The following is an 18,336-nucleotide window of genomic DNA, read 5'->3' as shown; positions in this document are numbered from 1 at the left end:
TGTTTAAAACTGGTCTGGCAATGACTTAACAGCTCCTCTTTGTGGACAGTCTGCAGCCTGCTAAATGTGATTGTGTAGGTTTGTGAAATTGTCATAAGTCAGTTCCAGAAGATATTTTGAGTCAAATGGGTGAAGAGTGATGGTGTTTCTGTGTTAACAAATTTTATGGAGTTGATAAGTTGGTGTATCAAGCTTGTGCAGGATGCAGGAACAATCTACACTGAAGCTGACGATGATGATTAACATTTTTTTCATAACCAGGTGAACCACAGAGATCCCCTGGTAAGCTGGAGAAAAGCCAGTGGAAGAACATGATATGCACTTTGGACAAGGAATGTAAAGTTATTGACTTCATAACATATAAACAGAGGGTTCCTTTGTCTCAGTGCATACTCTGGGTTGTACTTTACGTGCAATTTGATTTCATTGTGTCCAGGATAAAAGAATCTCCCTTTAAACTAGCAAAGCCTGAAGGCAAGTCTGTAGCGCACCACAGTGCCGATGGAATTGGGAGCACTGACAGCAGTGACCACCCAGCATGGCAGAGTGGGACAGAATGAACGAAACAGTTTGAGGATTACCATCCAAAATAACTACACACATGCACTGAAAACACAGAAATATACTTAAATACTTTAAACGCTCATAAATCGCAAGTAAATAACATTGTACTGCAACATACACACAGCTGCTCCAAGAAAGTCTTAGCCTTAATCTCTGCACAGCTGTTGTTCGCCAACCCCCAACAGAGACATGCGCACACACACACAAAGATGAATTCTTATATCCCTACACGAACACACACATATACTTGCAGTACCACAGAACTCTAATTCCCTATTGGGGTCACTGGGGTCATGAATAATGTTTCTAAGATTATTCACAGTGACAACATTAACATTAATGTACCAAGACCAGTCATTCAAGACATTTACATGAATTTTGAGCAATCTGCATGGGAAAGTGTTCAACATTGTGATAAATGGTAGATGAATTCATTGGGTAGAGTTTTAAGTAGTAGTATGTGAAAAGCCATAGACAACAGCCGTTTTGAAGATAGAACTATGCTCTAGATCTACCTCATCTTGCCATGTTCAAAGTTAATTGTGCCATATTCCAATGTTCAGCTGAACAGTAACCAATGCCACAAATTCTGCTCCTCTGAATGTCCTTAAGCGCTTGCCTATACATAAAAGCAGCAGTCTGTGAGGTGAAGGTCTACTGACAATTCAGTGTGTATGCGCAGTATGTGTTTAAGAGACATATTGACTATTTACCATACAAAAATGGCATTTTATTGCCAGAAGACAGTAATGTTCCAAGTTGTAAACTTCCTGTCCAACATGAAGACAACCTCCACAAAAACACCATTCAGACAGAGGAAAAAAGAACACAAAGGGGGGGGAGAGAGCCAAGGACAACATGCAAACAGCGGGGAGAGACAGAGAGAGACGACGGAGGATGAAAATTCATAACCAAAACAAGAAAAGAGGGACCAACAGCTCGGTAGAGAGAGGGGGGGGGGTCGCAGGATGAGTGATGGTCCAGCAGAGAGAAGCCAGACTGAAAAGAGAGGGCAAGGAGAGGGAAAAAGGCACACATGCTCATGTGCTTGTGCTTTACAGTATTCTTGACAAACCTGGACTATAACTACAATGCTCAGTAAATGAATTGAAGCTGAGACACACCTGCTGAAAGGATACAATTAAAGGATAAACAACTTTACCAAATTTTAGCTTTTCAGCCTTAGTTTAGAAAAAGGCAGTCTTGGTGAATCCTTTAATGTGCTGATCAAAGAGTGGGTGGGATCAAACCTAATGCCAAGATTCTTAGCTGTTAAATTCTGAGAAATCATACAGTTGTTGAGAGTTACTGTTGCTTGATCTAACTGCTGTCTATGTTTGCATATTTTGGAAGGATCATTTTCCTTTACAGGTACTTACAGCTGAGTGTCATCAGTGTAGCATGACTGTGTATAATTTGGCCAGAAAGTGAAATATACAACCCCACTTCCAAAAAATTTGGGATGCTGTCGAGAGCATAAATAGCACTGACCAGTGTTTCCAGACAAAGTTGCAAGAGAGAAGCATACATTTTGTATGAGCAGAGGATAACTGGGATTCAGCATATGAAACTGCAGTATTGATATTGTAGAAGTAGCTCGACATGAGAGACTAATTTTGTACCTAAATATTTCCAGGTGGCTGCTTTAGAGAACGTTTAGCTATAGTGTCAAAATGAGTGGTCCAATTTTGATTTTTTTCATTTTTATTCCAATATCCTGCAGGCCTGCTTTAGAGCTTGTGTTTCTTCAGTAAACCATGCTGTAGACCTCTTTTGCCATCTTGCTTTGGTAGAAAGAGCTGTAACTGAATATTGAAATCACCATTAATTAAAATCTTATAAGAATTGGTAACATGGTCTGAGATAAAATCTCCAAATTATTGTACAAGTTGGAAATAAGGGTGAGGTGGTCTAGAGAGTGCCACAACGTGGAATATTAGGAATCTTTTGTCCGTACGGTGTAATTCATAGTTGATGGAGATGGTTCTACCATAAGAACTGCAAATTTGTTGATTTTAATATCTTGTTTGGAAGTTAAAAATTGACTTATAGATTAAGGCAACACTACCACTGTGTTCAGTACCCTGACCAACATTGGCATTGGTATAGTCAGGTTTAAAGGCTTCATGTAATGGTTAAAAAAAAAGGAAAAAAAAAAAGATTTTCAATCATGTTGTTGTTAAAACCACATCAGAAAACATCCTCTTTCAACACTTTAAGCATCCTCATCAATATACTTTTAAGCATGGTCGTTTAGACAGTTAGATCGTGGAGTCAGACAGCAGTCTGTACAGCTGTGGAAATGCATGTCTAACATAGTGCACAGGATCACCACAAGCTGTCCTGTCCTCTGCAAAAATTCTCGGATGAAGCTGCAGTAGTCTGGTGTATTGAAAGTGGTCAGGAGTACAGGGACCTGGTGACAAGCTTTGCAGAGTGGTGCAGAGGAAACATAAATACACACACTCACATACACACACACACACACACACACACACACACACACACACACACATATAAACAAAATGAGCATATACCTGGGCTCACCAGCTGTGAAGCTGTGCACTAAACAAGACATGGGTCACATGGATTCAATCACAATCACAAATACAAATGCAAGTGCAAGATGACTGCTACTTGGTACTTAAGTGGGCAGTTTTGAATTTACCTAAGTGCATCAACACCGGATCCCAGACAGAAAAGAATTTGTCCCTGGACCCCCTTAGAGTATATTTTATTTTCTCTAATTGTATGAATTGTGTCAAGTCACTAAACCACAGAGGCACTTTGGGTGGAGTTATTGATTTCCAATCCAATAATGTTCTTCTACGTGCAAGCAGCAGCGTAAAAGCAATTATGTTTTTATAACTTTTCCTTAATCTTGTGTGTCTTCTATCTGTGGTGCCAGTATGGCCATAGCTGCATTCGGTTGAAGATTAATATTCAACACTTCTGACAACGTTTTAAAAAATGGTAGACCAATAGGTTGCCAGGGCTGGACATGACCAAAACATGTGTGTTAAATCAGCAGGAGTGTTTCGGCACCTGTCGCAACTTGCATCGGTGTTAGGATATATTCTAGCCAGTCTTGCTTTGGAGTAATGGGTGCAATGTAGGATCTTGAATTGTATAATGTTTAATTTGGCACAGGAAGTGCTGTCATTTACTCTAAGTAGAGCGTTCTCCCAAATGTCCTCTTCCACATCCTCCCCCAACTCGTCCACCCGGTCTGCCCTGATCTTTGCCAGTGTTGTGTTTTTAAAAGAGTTTATGCAATCACTAATTCTTGAGATAAGTCTTTTATAGTTGATCAGAGATTTTAACAGATCATCTAAACCAGAAGGTGATGTTATGTATGGAAAGTTGGGATCATGATGTTGAAGGAAGTGACGGACTTGGGAATATCGAAATAAACTAGACCGCAGCTCACCACTAGCTGCTTGCATACAAGTTCATTTTCATAGGCATACTATGCTATCAGGTAGGACCAGAGCTGAAACTTTAGACTTTACACTGCTACTTTATTGATCCCAATCTGGGAGATTGTTTTGTTGCAGTAGTAATGAACAAAAAACAAACAGGTGACCATAGAATATATACAAGAATTTAAAAAAGTAAACAAAAAGGGACAAAAAAAATATATACACAAAAAGCAGCAGCGAATACAAGATAAAACTAAATGTAAATGTAAATATACTGTAAATATAAATAAATGTTGTGTAATATTGCAATAGTGCAGATAAAAATGTAAAGTATTGGGGTTGTGAGGTTGGTGGATTAGCTGTTTAAGTTTCTATTGTAAAGTGTGATGGCTCGTGGCAGGAATGATTTCCTGAAGCGGTCCTTGTTACAGTGGAGCTAAAGCAGTCTATTGGAGAAGGAGCTCTGCTGTCTGTCCATGAGGTGGTGAAGAGGATGTCCAGGGTTATCCATAATGGATAACAGTCTGTTCAGTGTCCTCCTCTCCACCACCTCCTCAAAAGTGTCCAGTTTGCAGCCAATAATGAAGCCGGCCTTCCTGATCAGTTTGTTCAGTCTGTTGGTGTCGCCGGCTCCAATGCTGCTCCCCCAGCACACTGCAGCAAAGAAGAGTGCACTGGCAACAACAGACTGGTAAAAAATCTCCAACATCTTGCTGCACACATTGAATGATCTGAGCCTCCTCAGGAAATAGAGTCTGCTCATCCCCCTTCTTGTACACAGAGTTGATGTTAGTTTTCCAGTTCAGTCAAGGTGCACTCCAAGGTATTTGTAATCCTCAACCAATGTTCTCTGCCAGAATGCATAGTGGTTGTGCAGTCGTCCTGTTCCTTCTAAATCAATAACCATTTCCTTGGTCTTGGCCACGTTAAGTAGCAGGTGATTTCTACCAGACAGTTCCACAAAATCATCTACCACTGCTCTGTATTACTCCTCTCGTCCATCCTTTATACACCCCACCACCGAGTCATCCGAAAACTTCTGTAGGTGGCACAATGAAGAGTTGTACTGAAAGTCTGAGGTTTACAAGGTGAAGAGAAAAGGAGACAGAACAGTCCCCTGTGGTGCTCCTGTACTACTTTCCACAGTGGCACTGTATGCAACCTTTGCAGTAGCATACAGTAAGTGCGGTGTGGCATTGTCTCTGGTGGGACAGTTGATAAACTGGTTGAAAGTTGGCAGAATTTGGTCCAAAGTATTGTTGTAAAAGTCTCCAGTACAAACGCATTTGGTTGTTGCATTTGTAGCTCTGCTACGGTGGAGTGGATGACGTCACACGTTGCTTCCCTGTCTGCCTTCGGAGGGATGTAAACAGTCATCATGATGGCGAATGTGAACTCCAGAGACAAACAATAAGGCCGCATCCCCACGGCTAGCAGCTCAATGTCTGGGCTACGGAAACGTTTCTTAATGGTAACATGTCCGGGATTGCACCACTTCTCGTTCACAAACAGCGCAATCCCTCCTCCCTTCTTCTTACCGCTCCAAGCCACGTCCGTCCACACACAGCTGAAGCCGGGTACCTCCATGCTCCGGTCCAGGACGTCTGAATGCAACCACGACTCTGTGAAAATCATTAGGCTGCATTGTCGGTATTCCCATTGAGTCCTGACCAGTGCGACAAGCTCGTCCGTCTTATTTTCCAAGGACCTCCCCGTGATAATCACCGGAACAGACAGTCTGTATCTCCATACCCTCCATTTGGCTCCGGCTCTGCAGCCCCGACGTTGTCTTTTCAGCTCATCCGGGACTATAATACTCTCTCCGGGCAGCAGCGTGGGTTTACACAGCGCGATCAGCTGCTCACATGTGTAGACAATGCCCCCACTCCCCTCTGTGTGGCCCTCCGTCACAAAAAGTGTAAAAAGTAACAGAAAGGCCACCAAAAATGTTGTAAAACTGCGCGCGAACATTGCGACACAGTTTCCAAAAACTGTGAAATTAAAAAGAAATGTAGAAAGACACACTAAATGAACAAAAGACGAATGAAAACGACAGACCTACTGCAACAGGCTGCCACCTAACACAGTACCATCTTGCCTGGTCATGGATGAGGTATTTACACCTCACCTCCTCAGCTGAACATGTGATAACCAGAGAAAAACTTATTTCAAATTAGTTAAGGTAAATGTAGGCCAACTGACATCTGTTTTGCTTATGTTAGCTGTGATTAGAATCTAAGTAGCTGGGGGACGGAGGTCAGCAGGGTAACAGCTCTGGGGAAGAAGTTGTTCCTGTGCCTGCTGGTGTGGGAAGAGAGGCTCCTGAACCTACCGTACCATACTGAGATGCAGTTGGTCAGGATGCTCTCGATGGTGCAGCGATAGAAGTTAACAAGGATTTGGGGAGCCAGGTTAACTTTCTTCAGCCTCCTCAGGATTTAGAGGCGCTGTTGAGCCTTCTTTATCAGGGTGGAGGAGTTGAGGGTCCAGGAGAGGTCCTCGGAGATGTGGATGCCCAGGAACTTGAATCTGGAGACACGTTCAACCTCAGCCCTGTCGATGTGAATGGGGGTGTGATGTTTTCAACCCTGATTTAAATGAGCTGACGGTTGGTACAGACCTCAGGTGTGCAGGGAGAATGTTCCACGGGTGAGGAGCATAATAACTGAAAGCTGCTTCACTTTGTTTGGTTCTCATTCTGGGAACACACAATAGACCTGTCCCTGATGACCTGAGAGGTCTGGATACTTCATATGGAGTTAATAAATCTAAAATATATTTCGGTCCTAGACCATTTAATGCTTTGTAGACCAACAGTAAGATTTTAAAGTCTATTCTTTGACTCACAGGAAGCCAATGTAGTGATCTGAGGACTGGTGCGATATGGTCCATTTTTCTGGTGTTTGTAAGGACTCGTGCAGCAGCATTTTGAATCAGCTGTAGTTGCCTAATTGATTTTTTGTTTAGGCCAGTAAAGACTCCATTGCAATAGTCCAACCTGCTGAAAATAAATGCATGAACCAGTTTTTCCATGTCTTCTTTGGACAGACATCCCTTAATTCTGGTTATATTTTTCAGATGGTAGTAGGCTGATTTGGTAATGAGCTTTAAATGGTTGTTAAAATTCAGGTCAGAATCAATAATTACACCAAGATTTCTGGCTTTATCTGTTGTTGTCAGTGACATGGCATTAAGGTGAGCACTGATCTTTGACCTTTCATTTTTGGGGCCAAATACAATCACTTCTGTCTTATCTGCATTAAGCTGAAGAAAATTCTGGCACATCCACTCATTGATTTGATGAATACACTCACTCAGTGAAAGTAAGGGACTGTAGTCATGTGATGACACAGAACTATAAAGTTGTGTAGCATCTGCATAAGTATGATAAGAAATATTATGATGCTCCATAATCTGAGCTTGGGGCAACATCTAGATATTGAAAAGAAGTGGTCCGAGAATGGACCCTTGTGGCACCCCACACATCATCTTTTTTCGTTCAGACACATGCTCACCAAAGTAGTCTCTATCTTGTAAATAAGATTTGAAACCACATAGTACAGTGCCAGTAAGTCCCACCCACTTTTCCAGTCTGTCAAGAAGTATGTCATGATCAACTGTATCAAAGGCAGCACTGAGCTCTAATAATACTAAGACTGAGGTTTTGGAAGCACCATTATTCAAATGTATGTCATTTAAAACTTTGATAAGTACAGTCTCAGTGCTGTGGTGTGGACGGAAATGCATTAAAAAGACTGTTCTGCATCATGAAAGCATGCATCTGTTGAAAAACAACCCTTTCAATAATTTTTCCTAGAAAGGGAAGATTTGACATTGGCCTGTAGTTTCTTATCACTGAAGCATCCAGATTAGTCTTTTTTAGGAGAGGTTTTATTACTGCAGTTTTCAAGGCCTGTGGAAACTGACCAGACTGAAGAGAATTATGTATTATCTGCAACACATCTGGAGCTATGCAATTAAAGACATTTTTAAAAAAAATTTGTTGGCAGAGTATCAAGGCAGCATGTTGTGGATTTTAACTGTCATACAGTTTCTGTCAGACTTGTATGATCTAGAAGGTTAAAATGTGCTAGATTAACTGGAGAACAAGAAGGCACAGATGGACTTATCATGTTGCCTGAGCTGGAGCTGCACATTGTTTGTCTTATCCTTGAAATTTTATCTGTAAAAAAGGCTGCAAATTCATTGCATGACTTGTTGGATAGCAGCTCAGGAGGGACTGATGCTGTCGGGGTGTCAGTCTATCCACAACAGAAAACAAAGTGCAGGCATTATTATAGTTCCTGTTGATAATCTCTGAGAAAAATGCTTGCCTTGCCTTCTTTAGTTCATGGTTATAGGTGTGTGTCGCACGGCGGAAGAATGAGTTATTTTGTGTACAACCGTTCTGTTTTTTATTGTATATAATTTTATTTATTTATTTATTTTCTTGCATGCTTTTATTGTGTTTGTAGTGGTGTTTTTATTATGTTTCATTGCATGGTTTTAGCGTGAAGTGATTTTGAGTTGTTTTACTTCCGGCCGGGGCACCCTTTGAAATTGGACTGGTAACCTGCACCTGTGAGTGCTTTACCTTTGTGTATAGACTGGTCAATGAGACTGGAGGACGGAGCGGTGAGCAGCCAACTGCACACAAGGAGGAGGGACTTAAGGGGACAAGACGGAAAGAAGAGAGGGGAGGAGAGCAGGTGCGGAGGGGGATCACACGGCACAGAGACGGCGAGTGGCAAACACATTAGAGGACGACCACGATACCGCCAGAGGAAGCGGTGGAGAGACCGCCTGAGAGGGCTACGCCTGACACAGGTGCAGATCAGGGACTGGAACAGGGTGGTGGCAGTAGCCGAACCGACGAAGCCCAGAGTGTTACGACGCGACCGTATGGCAGCGGCAGAGTGAGGAGCTCTGCCGAGCCGCGTATCCTTTGGACATAGTAACAGAGGCGTCGTACCGCATGGTGTACTCCCCACTGCCGCTGTGGTTTTTCCTGTTGTTCCAGGTATCCTGGCGATGGTCCGTCCTCCTACGGGGTCTGTCACGAGAGGAAGCCAGAGAGCGGCGTGGTGACGGCGCCGCACTAGGAACGGAAAGGCCGCCGTCATCGGGTTTTGTTTTAAATCGGTTTTAAATCGGGCCTTGTACCTTTGTTTTAGCCAGATTTTTAACCGATTTTAACCCGTGTATTTGAAGATTGTTTGGCCCATTTTAGAGACTGTTTTAAGGACACCTCGTTTTAATTCTACTAATTTTAAAAAGAGCTATTGGTGTCTGTGCCTGAGAACCAGTGAAATAAAAAAGGGACAATCCTGTTCCAAAGTAAAAGCTGTTGCTGTTGTACCTCCTTGGCTAACCATAGTGCTCGCCACTTGATGTAAAAGGACCAATACAAAGTTTACAATAAACCCTTCATTTTCATCCTCATCACCTCCATTACCTGTGGAGACTGTTTTTGTAAATCTCGTAATGAACCTGGAGTTTGGTTTTTCGCCACCTGCGCTCTGCCTGTCTGCAGACGCTTTTCCAGACTTTGACCAGTGTGGTGTTTCTCCAAGGTGTCTTTTTCCTTCCTGATAAAACTTTTGTCTTAACTGGGGCGATGGAGTCAATAATAGTCATAACTTTGGAACTGAAACTATTTACAAGGTCATCAGTTGAAGCTGAGGGCAGTGTTGGTGATGGTGTAAAAGACTGAGTGAAGACTGCACAGGCGTTATCATTAATATACTGCTTTTTGATTACCTCTGTTCCACTTTTGTTAAGAATAGCAGGTGTGGCCATTTTAAATGACACACAGTAATGATCAGAAAGAGCAGCATCCGTCACCACAACCTCAGAGATATTAAGCCCTTTGGAAATAACCAAATCTAATATATGCCCTTTGTTATGTGTTACGTGCTGAGATAGGCCAAAATGATCCAGGATGTTTAAAAGTTCTTTAGCACATCCATCTTTGAGATTATCAACATGAATGTTGAAGTCAACCACTAACACAACACAGTCAAAATCAATACAAACAACAGACAGTAGATTGGCAAACTCATCGGAAAAATTTGCATTGTATTTTGGAGGCTTGTAGATGGTTACGAAGACTGATTGACAGGGAGACTTTGATTGAATGGCAACATATTCGAAAGATTCAAACTGACCATAAGAGACTCTGCTGAATTGAATGCTATCATTAAACAAAATGGCGACTCCACCTCCTTTCTTATGCATTCTTACTTCACTTATGAAACTGAAATTCAGAGGGGCTGACTCATTGAGAACTGCTGCGCTGTTATCTTGTCCTAACCAAGTTTCAGTTAAAAACATAAAATCAAGCTTGTGCTTGATGATAAAGTCATTGATTAAGAATGATTTGCCTGCCAAAGACCTAACATTTAAAAGAGCTAACTTAAATGTGCTAAAAAGTCCAACATCCCCATGTTTTAGAACATACTGTGGCTGACGTGGAATACATGTTAAATTTGATGATGTGATGTTTCTGGAGAGATGGGCCAATCTTCTCCTCCTACCTATTGAAACATGAATCAATGAAGCTTCCAGCACAATGGGCCCTGGCTTTTCCTTGGAAAAGTCAGGCATTACATTTGCCTTAAAAGCTGGACCCGGAACACATCAGTTACCAACACAAATAGGTGGCTGTGCTGGGCTCTTACTAGGGGACTGGAGTTGGTTGGAGTTGGTGGTCATGTTTTGGTGTTTGCTGCTTTTGTTTGGATTCCTCTTGTCTCTTGTCCTTGGGAGTGGGAACAGTGTCACGCAGAAAGATAGGTTGGAGGCAAAAAGTTTTACTCCTGACTTGTTTAGGGAAAGTCCGTCTCCTTTGAAAAAATGTCTGCGGTCCCAGAAAAAGTTGAAATTGTCAATAAAATGCACTGAGTGGACATCACATGCAGTTGAAAGCCATCTGTTTACTGCCAATAATCTGCTGAATCTCTCTCCTCCTCCTCTGACTGGTGGTAAAGGCCCACTGAAGAAGACCTCAGCATTCAGAGAGCTCACTGCATTTAGCAGTTTATCTAAATCTTGTTTGAGCACTTCAGATTGTCGTTTCGCAATATCATTTGCCCCTGTGTGCAGTACAAGGTATTTCAAAGTTGGAGTTTCTGCAACAATACTGAGGATTCTGTCAGTCATGTTGGAGACCGTATCATCAGGAAAGCACAATACTTTCGTGTTTCTGCTGTACATGCTTCCCACGTCTTTAATAGCAGAATCACCAACAACCAGAGTCTCAGGACCAGTCAGTAGCTTTCCTTGTAGCTTTCTATCCTCTGACTTCCTGTCAGGCCTTACCCTTCTCTGTGAGTCTGAGAAGTTATCCAGGTTTTCAGTTGGAGATCCAGGGTCCTGCAGAAGTGGAGCAAACCAATTTCGTAACTGCACACTAGCCGGTTTGGGAGCTTTGTTGCTCATCTTCCCTTTAGCTTTTATCCACAGCTGTGTCTTACTCTGCACAGGTGTTGAGGAGGATGATAACGCAGGCCAGCCTGTCGCATCACAGATCTCTGGGCGCTGGGTTCTACCTGTTGGACGTCTCTCCATATCAGCTGATTTACTCTTGGGCTTTGGCCTGAGAGCATTCCAGGGAGGACTAATACTGGCAGATTTATTGCCCGGTACACAGCCCTTTAGTTTCGTGGCAGCTGTATCAGAGCCAATTAGCTGGATGTTAGCATTCTCCAGTCCACTGTTTTGAGTCAGTGGCAAAGTGCTGTCATTTCCACAAGGTCCGTTCAGTTCTGCATTTATTTCCAGACGCTGAACTTTAGTTTCCAACACTGCAACCTGCTGCAGAAGTTTGTAGACGTCATCTGTGGAAAAAGGAAGCATCTTGGTGCTAGTTAGTTAGCTTTAGCTGCCAGCAGGCTTTTTCTGTTGGTAGGCCGTAGCAGGCTTTTTCTGTCAGTAGGCCAGAGCAGAGTGTATCCGTGAAATATCAGAAGTCGCAAGGGTCATCCACAACTTTTAAATATTTGTCCATAAAATATGTCTTTAGATGTCCAATTCAGCCAAAAATTAAAACTTTCAAGTTTAAGGAAAGTAAAATAAATACAGAAAACAAGATGGGAAAATCATGAGCCCAGACAGAAACCAGCTACTAGAGGAGGTGGAGGAGCATGTTTCACACATGTTGTGGCAATAAATACTTAAAACCTTGATCTGAGTGTCCTGTCTGCCTGGCCACAAAATGTTTACTGTAGGAACAGGAAGTAAGACGGCTACGAAGCAGATCACATAGACAGCTAACCCACTTCTCCACTCCTTTTTGGGTGATTTTCAAATGTTTGTAGAGGAGCAGATTGAGAAGAAGTAGCCCACTTCCTTACTCTTTAAAGATGCAGCCAGACCAAAATTTGCCTGGTGAAATTTAGACTGAACAAAAGCCCCCCCCCCCCCCACCACCACCACCACCACCACCACCAAGCAATGAGTTCATGTGTGAAAGTCTCTGTGGCTGAGTCAACCACCAGCAGTTCCCAGCTGATTTGTTTTGCCTGTCTGTTGTCTCATTGCCAGCTGAAAAAAACATACAGGCCCATTGAGTACTGCTGTTTCCATAGCAACAGGGATAGTGATAGAGAGTGGGTTGGTGTTAGTGTGAGGGTTAAAGGGAGCTTGAGCAATAGAACAACAGAGTATGAAACCAAACCAGTAACTGAGCTCAGAGTGGAACTGAGCATGTTTGTGAGCAATAATAAAAATGAGTGGAGAATGGAGACACTCATTCTCCATCTTTATTTTCTCTCTAGTGCACACATTTATTGATGCATCAGTCCTGCTCCCCTCTTCCTAGGTCGAGGGACAATGACGCTGGATGCCTGACTATTGCCACTCATCATCATTCCCCCACCCCCTCCATCCGTCTCCCACTACAGCTGGATGAGCCAGCCACTAACCAGCTTGACTCTCTCTTACTGAGCAGGGATTTTAAGATTGCATTCTCACATTTGTAATCAGATGTAGGAGAAGATTATCTCAAGGTCTCCTCCATCTTGTGCACAGCTGGGGGCTGCTGAGACAAAGGAAAGACAGAAGAGGAAGCTGTGGAGGAGAGCAGTGAGGGATCAGAGGCAGCTCAGTGAATGGAGTTAAAGATAGAGAGAAAGGGAGAGGTGGATGTGGATGTGAGGAGGATGAGGATGAAGGCTTTCTAAGGAACTGCAACCATCCCCCGATACATCTGAAAGGGAAAGGAAAGAGCGGAGGGTAGAGCCTCAGCGGCAAGTATTTTTTTGTGAAAGGTAAGACTTTGGATAAAAATGTTTAAAACCTTTTTTTTTTCTTTCCTGGGGTTTACATTGATCTTGTATGTGTGCATGTATTTATTTCTTATTGCATCTGCTTGTGTAAGCATACTGTAAGTGCATCTGTTGTTCCTGGGTGTGAATATTATTGTACGAACGGTGTGCAGAAGATGTTCACACCTAGAGTTCCTGCATGTCATTCCCTTGAATGAGTCAGTGTCTGAAAATTTCCCATGGCTGCTATCTATGTGTGCCAGAATGGTAAATGGTAAATTAGAATATTGTACACAAGGTTATGAAGTTAAATGTCATAAAATTGGCACCTGAACAGCGCCTGAAAGCAAACACATTTGCAAAATTCAAGTTTCAATTACGATGGTCACTGTTAGCAAACATGGACTTGTTGCTGTCTGGATCCTAGAACTTGCTTCGTGATGCTTTAAGCCACTACACATTCTCATGACGTAATATGAATCCAGTCAGCCATTCATTTGATCAGAATCACTCTGCAGCTATTTTTTAAATTCTTTCTGAGAATGATGAGTTACAACAGTTTAACAATATCATAACAATCATTGTCATGTTGGGTATGTTAAATACAAAGCTGGAGTCAGGACATGGTTAGCCTTAGTCTTTAGTTTCCAATCTTTATGTACTAGGCCCGCATCAAGAGTCATATAGTGCAGACTATTTTCGAAATGTTATTGGACTATTGGGATGCACTCATGTCTAATGCTGCTCAGTGCAGTGTGTTTACGAATTTTGCACAATGCATTATCATTACTCTCAAAAACTTTTGCCAAAGTGTTTACAGTTACAAGTTGAAAAGTTGCCTTGTTTGGTAGTATTTAGTTACAACATTAATGTGCTTTGGAGAAGGCATCTTTGGTTTGAGAGCTTGTGGCAGTCCTCAGCATATTAACACATCATAATAGCACGTTTACTTAAAATTCAGCTTTCACTCTGCTTTATTTTATGCATGAACAAATTTTTGGAAGAAAACTCAGTAAATAACAGTGTCTTGATTTCAACACACACTTCAGTCCTGATATTAGTTTGAATTTTAACTCTGAAGTGTGCACATTTGTATTGTTATTGTTATTATTATTGTTGTTGTTGTTGTTGTAGAAGTGGTTGTAAACTTATCACATGCAGTTATCGGGTGTCCAGAATAGATAGAAAAACCTTGTTGGCCATATACAAGTTCAATTACTTATTTATTTTGTTAACCTTTCTTCATCTGTAATGAGGGGACAGTGGACACTTAAAGAACCCCACAAGTCAATGTCACATAATGAGTATGTAAAGAGCTTGTATTGTACAAACAAATATTTAGAAGTATCAGTGAGTAGCTCAAGGACTGTGTGAGCAAGCAGTTATGTACTAATCTAAAAATGTTTAAGTAGAGGCCTGTAGAGGCCAGAGAAAAAAATGACCAAGTTATCAAACCTTAAACTTTCATGTGCAACCACCCGGCGCGGCAGAGGCGCAGCGCAAAGTCAGGTGCGCTTCGCCAATGGGGCATGGCGGCGCAGACTTTGGTATTTTCGTGCACTGCGCTACGGGCGCAACTACTCCCGCCTTCTCATCTCTGTCCCACCCAGCAGTGCAACTCGGAAGGAGGGAGGGGTGAAGGCGTGGAGTGGGTTTGACACTGCCGAGTCCAGTCTTCACCAATCACACCAGCTCCTCACCTCACCTTTAAAAACGCCGCTGGCGAGCTGCATGGCAAGTTTTGAGGATGACTGAGCCATCCCCTCATCCAGAGGGGTGTCCACCTGAAAGACTGTAGGGATGCTAGAATTCGCCAGGATGAACGAGTCATGTGCCGACCTGGGGAAATTGGCATACACGTTTGTCACCAGGCAATTTGAGTCACAGATCACCTGGATGTTGATGGAATGGACCCCCTTAGGTTCACATAAATGTGGGCTTGGGTCTCTGGGGCGCGCAACTGCACGAGTGCAGTCGATTGCTCCAAGGACCCCGGGGAATCCAAATTTCAACAAGAACCCTCGCTCAGTTTCCAGCTGGCTCTCAGGTGTTGCAGGGAAAATGATGTCAGAAGGTTAGAGCCACTGTCACCCTTACCGCGACCGGGAGAGCGCAGCCGGGGTGCGCATCGGAGGCCACGATGCGCGCTACCATGTCGACGACCTCCCTTGGCAGATGTAATTTATTCCTGTGACATGCAAAAGAGTTGATGATTAAAGAAAATTGCATAGCCTTCAGTGTTGAAGGCGTTATTCTCATGGCCCACCTGCACTCCTGCTCATGTTACAGCCTGAAAAGGGAGATATGAATGAAGGTGCTCAGACGCGATGCTTTTTCTCTGGCTGCTTCATTGAGAATTGTATTGTTTTTCAAAATTATTTACAGAGGTACAGTTTTTCTTTACATGTAACATTTTATAACAGCAGTATGCTTATTTTTCACATTACAAACCCAATTTCTGATTTAATCTTTCCTTCAGATCTCTTTCACAAGTAAAATAAGACATGAGGTAAGTATTCATGAAAATAGTCCATAAACCAATAAACATGAACTCACATTATAAAACCCCAATGTACAGCAAAATAAAATATCCTCTAAAGCATTTACAACAATGTGTCTCTTCTGTGTTACTTCATGTTTCTTGTCACATTCACACACTTCAATAATGAGCACACATTATCTTTCAAACACACATAAACGTGACAAAAGTTACTCACACATGTAAACACTAGTAACTTTACTAAATGTGTGTTTTACTGAAACAAGCACAGTCAAACTGCACATAGCACGTGTTGTAGCTGTGCTAGCCACAAGTCACTCAGCGCTAGCCACTGCAAAAACGGAGCTCAGCTAGCTGCTTAACGGTATGTCAATTAACAGTAAACAATCTAAAAACTATCCTTAAACCACACAAATTTCAGTTGATATGTCGACAGACCAAAACATATGAATGAAGGTGCTCAGACTCCATGCTTTTTCTCTGGCAGCTTCATTGAGAATGAGGCATCGCGCTAAGAGTTCCCCCTCATGGACTCTGCAGGCATAACTAATCAATCACAGATCTGACCCTACACAGAGCCAACAAGTCAATTATGAAGTACAGATAGGCACCTCCACGTTTTCTCAACGTCTTCCCCATCATACCAACTGTTTTTCACATTTCAATCCCTTTTGCAGGGCTTTTACATTTTAAGGACGTTTTTAATAACTGTTTACGTGCTAAACAAATTTGCATATTCAAACAATCAATGATTGGCTTTCAAACAAAAATCAATCTATCACACACTCCCCCGCAAAATTAGATGTCGTCCCGACATCGCTATACTTGTGGACAAATCCTGAAATCCTGAAACCTAGTTGTCTCAACTGTGTTTTGAGGTTGATAACAAGGCATTGACTGTTTTAAGAATGACAGTAAATATGGACAACACATAGTCTTACATCATTTCACAAAATCTAGTGACTTTTAACAGTCTACTTCTGTGCTTGACCTTTCCTATCTGTTTCACGTGTAATATCCCTGCATGAATAAGGGTTGATAGACTTGGAATGGACTTGCCCACATTGTCACTGGCTGGACCTCTCATGGGCTGTTGGTAAAACATTTCATTTGCTTGTGCTGTACTATAGTATGCTGGGGTCCCAAGTTGGTCATAGGTAAAGACCTTAGGAGCTCTCCTTTCTCTCCTCGGCAAGTCATGTCCTCGCTCTCTGACTTCACCTGAATCTGGATGCAGGGGTATGGGAATCTCATCCAGTGAGTCTTCAGCTGTTTGCTCATTCTCATTCTGATCACTCTCTTCGTGCAGCACATCCTCAGGCTGTGTCTCAGGGTCATATGTGTTGTTAAGGGCCTATCTTCAACCAGTGGCCCATCAGTGCTCAACACAGATGTTTCTTCGTCATTATCCTCTTGTGTGTCAGCATGCTCAGGGTTCAAATCTGCAATGGGCATTTGAGGTTGTACTACTGGCTGGTAAAAGTACCCACATTCCTCTTCATCGTCTTCCTCTTCTTGATCTATATTTTCTGCAGCTGTTTCCATCATCCCTTTCCTTTGCTTGGATGATGCTTTTGGAGGATTTTCTAAAGGTAAGTGATCACACGGTAGTAACAGGTTACAATGTAGGATTCTCGACCTTCCTCTTCCCTGCTCAAGTTTGACTTCATATATGGAATGTTGTCTCCAACCTGGCGTATCACAGTATGAATCATTTCTTCCCAGTGATTGCGGAGCTTTCCAGTGCCTCCCCTGGGTGTCAGATTCTTAACAAGGACACAATCACCGGGGTACAACACGAAACTTCTCACTTTTCCATCATAATGTCTTTTGCCTCTCTCTGCTGACTTCTTTGTGTTCTCTTGTACAATTTCATATGCTTCCTGCATCTCTCTTTTCCATTTTTCCATATATGCTTCATGGTCAGCTTCCCCTTACAAACAAGGCCAAACAAGAGATCAACAAGTAACCTTGGGGACCTTCCGAATAACAGGTAAAAAGGGGAGAAACCTGTTACCTCACATCTTGTGCAGTTATATGCAAAGATTAACTTGTTCAAGGATTCTTTCCAGTTCATCTTCTGTTTATCGGTAAGTGACTTTAGCATTTGTAGCAACGTCCGATTAAAGCGTTCGACTTGCCCATTCCCTTGTGGGTGGTAGGGGGGTGTAGTTCGTGATCCTAATACACCGCAGTACTTTTTAAGCTGGGCGAAGAGCTGGTTCTCAAATTTGCCGCCTTGATCATGGTGTATCCGGGTTGGCAGTCCAAACTTCAGGGCATAGTCATTGAATATGTAATCAGCAACTGTTTTGGCAGACTTGGAGGTAGTAGCATAAGCTTGCACAAAACGGGTAAAGTGGTCAACGATTACCAATATGTTCTCATACCTGCCACTACATTTGTCCAAGTGGAGAAAATCTATCGACACTAGTTCAAATGGTTGCATGGTGATGATACTGGTCAAAGGTGCTCGAGTCTCTTTGCATGGTGTCTTTTGTTTCAGGCAGGTACATGTCTTGGTCACATAATGCTTGATTTCTTTTTGCATGTACGGCCAAAAGAATCTGTCTCTGATTAGTGA

The 18,336-nt window shown here is 42.5% G+C and overlaps 1 protein-coding gene across 2 annotated transcripts in view; it reads left to right on the top strand.

Moving 5' to 3' along the window:
• The first annotated feature begins 12,750 nt into the window (after positions 1 to 12,750).
• The window catches only part of LOC143328689 (uncharacterized), a 33,879-nt gene continuing 28,293 nt past the window's right edge, over positions 12,751 to 18,336 (top strand). For both annotated transcript variants that reach the window (XR_013077837.1, XM_076743970.1), the window contains exon 1: positions 12,751 to 13,255. The gene's annotated coding sequence lies outside the window, so the exon portion shown is untranslated. The remainder of the gene's footprint in view (positions 13,256 to 18,336) is intronic.

This window comes from Chaetodon auriga, chromosome 11 (genome assembly GCF_051107435.1).
Source record: "Chaetodon auriga isolate fChaAug3 chromosome 11, fChaAug3.hap1, whole genome shotgun sequence".
NCBI lineage: Eukaryota > Metazoa > Chordata > Actinopteri > Chaetodontiformes > Chaetodontidae > Chaetodon > Chaetodon auriga.
Note: the sequence above shows the minus strand (reverse complement) of the source record. Positions and strands in the feature narration are given on the sequence as shown.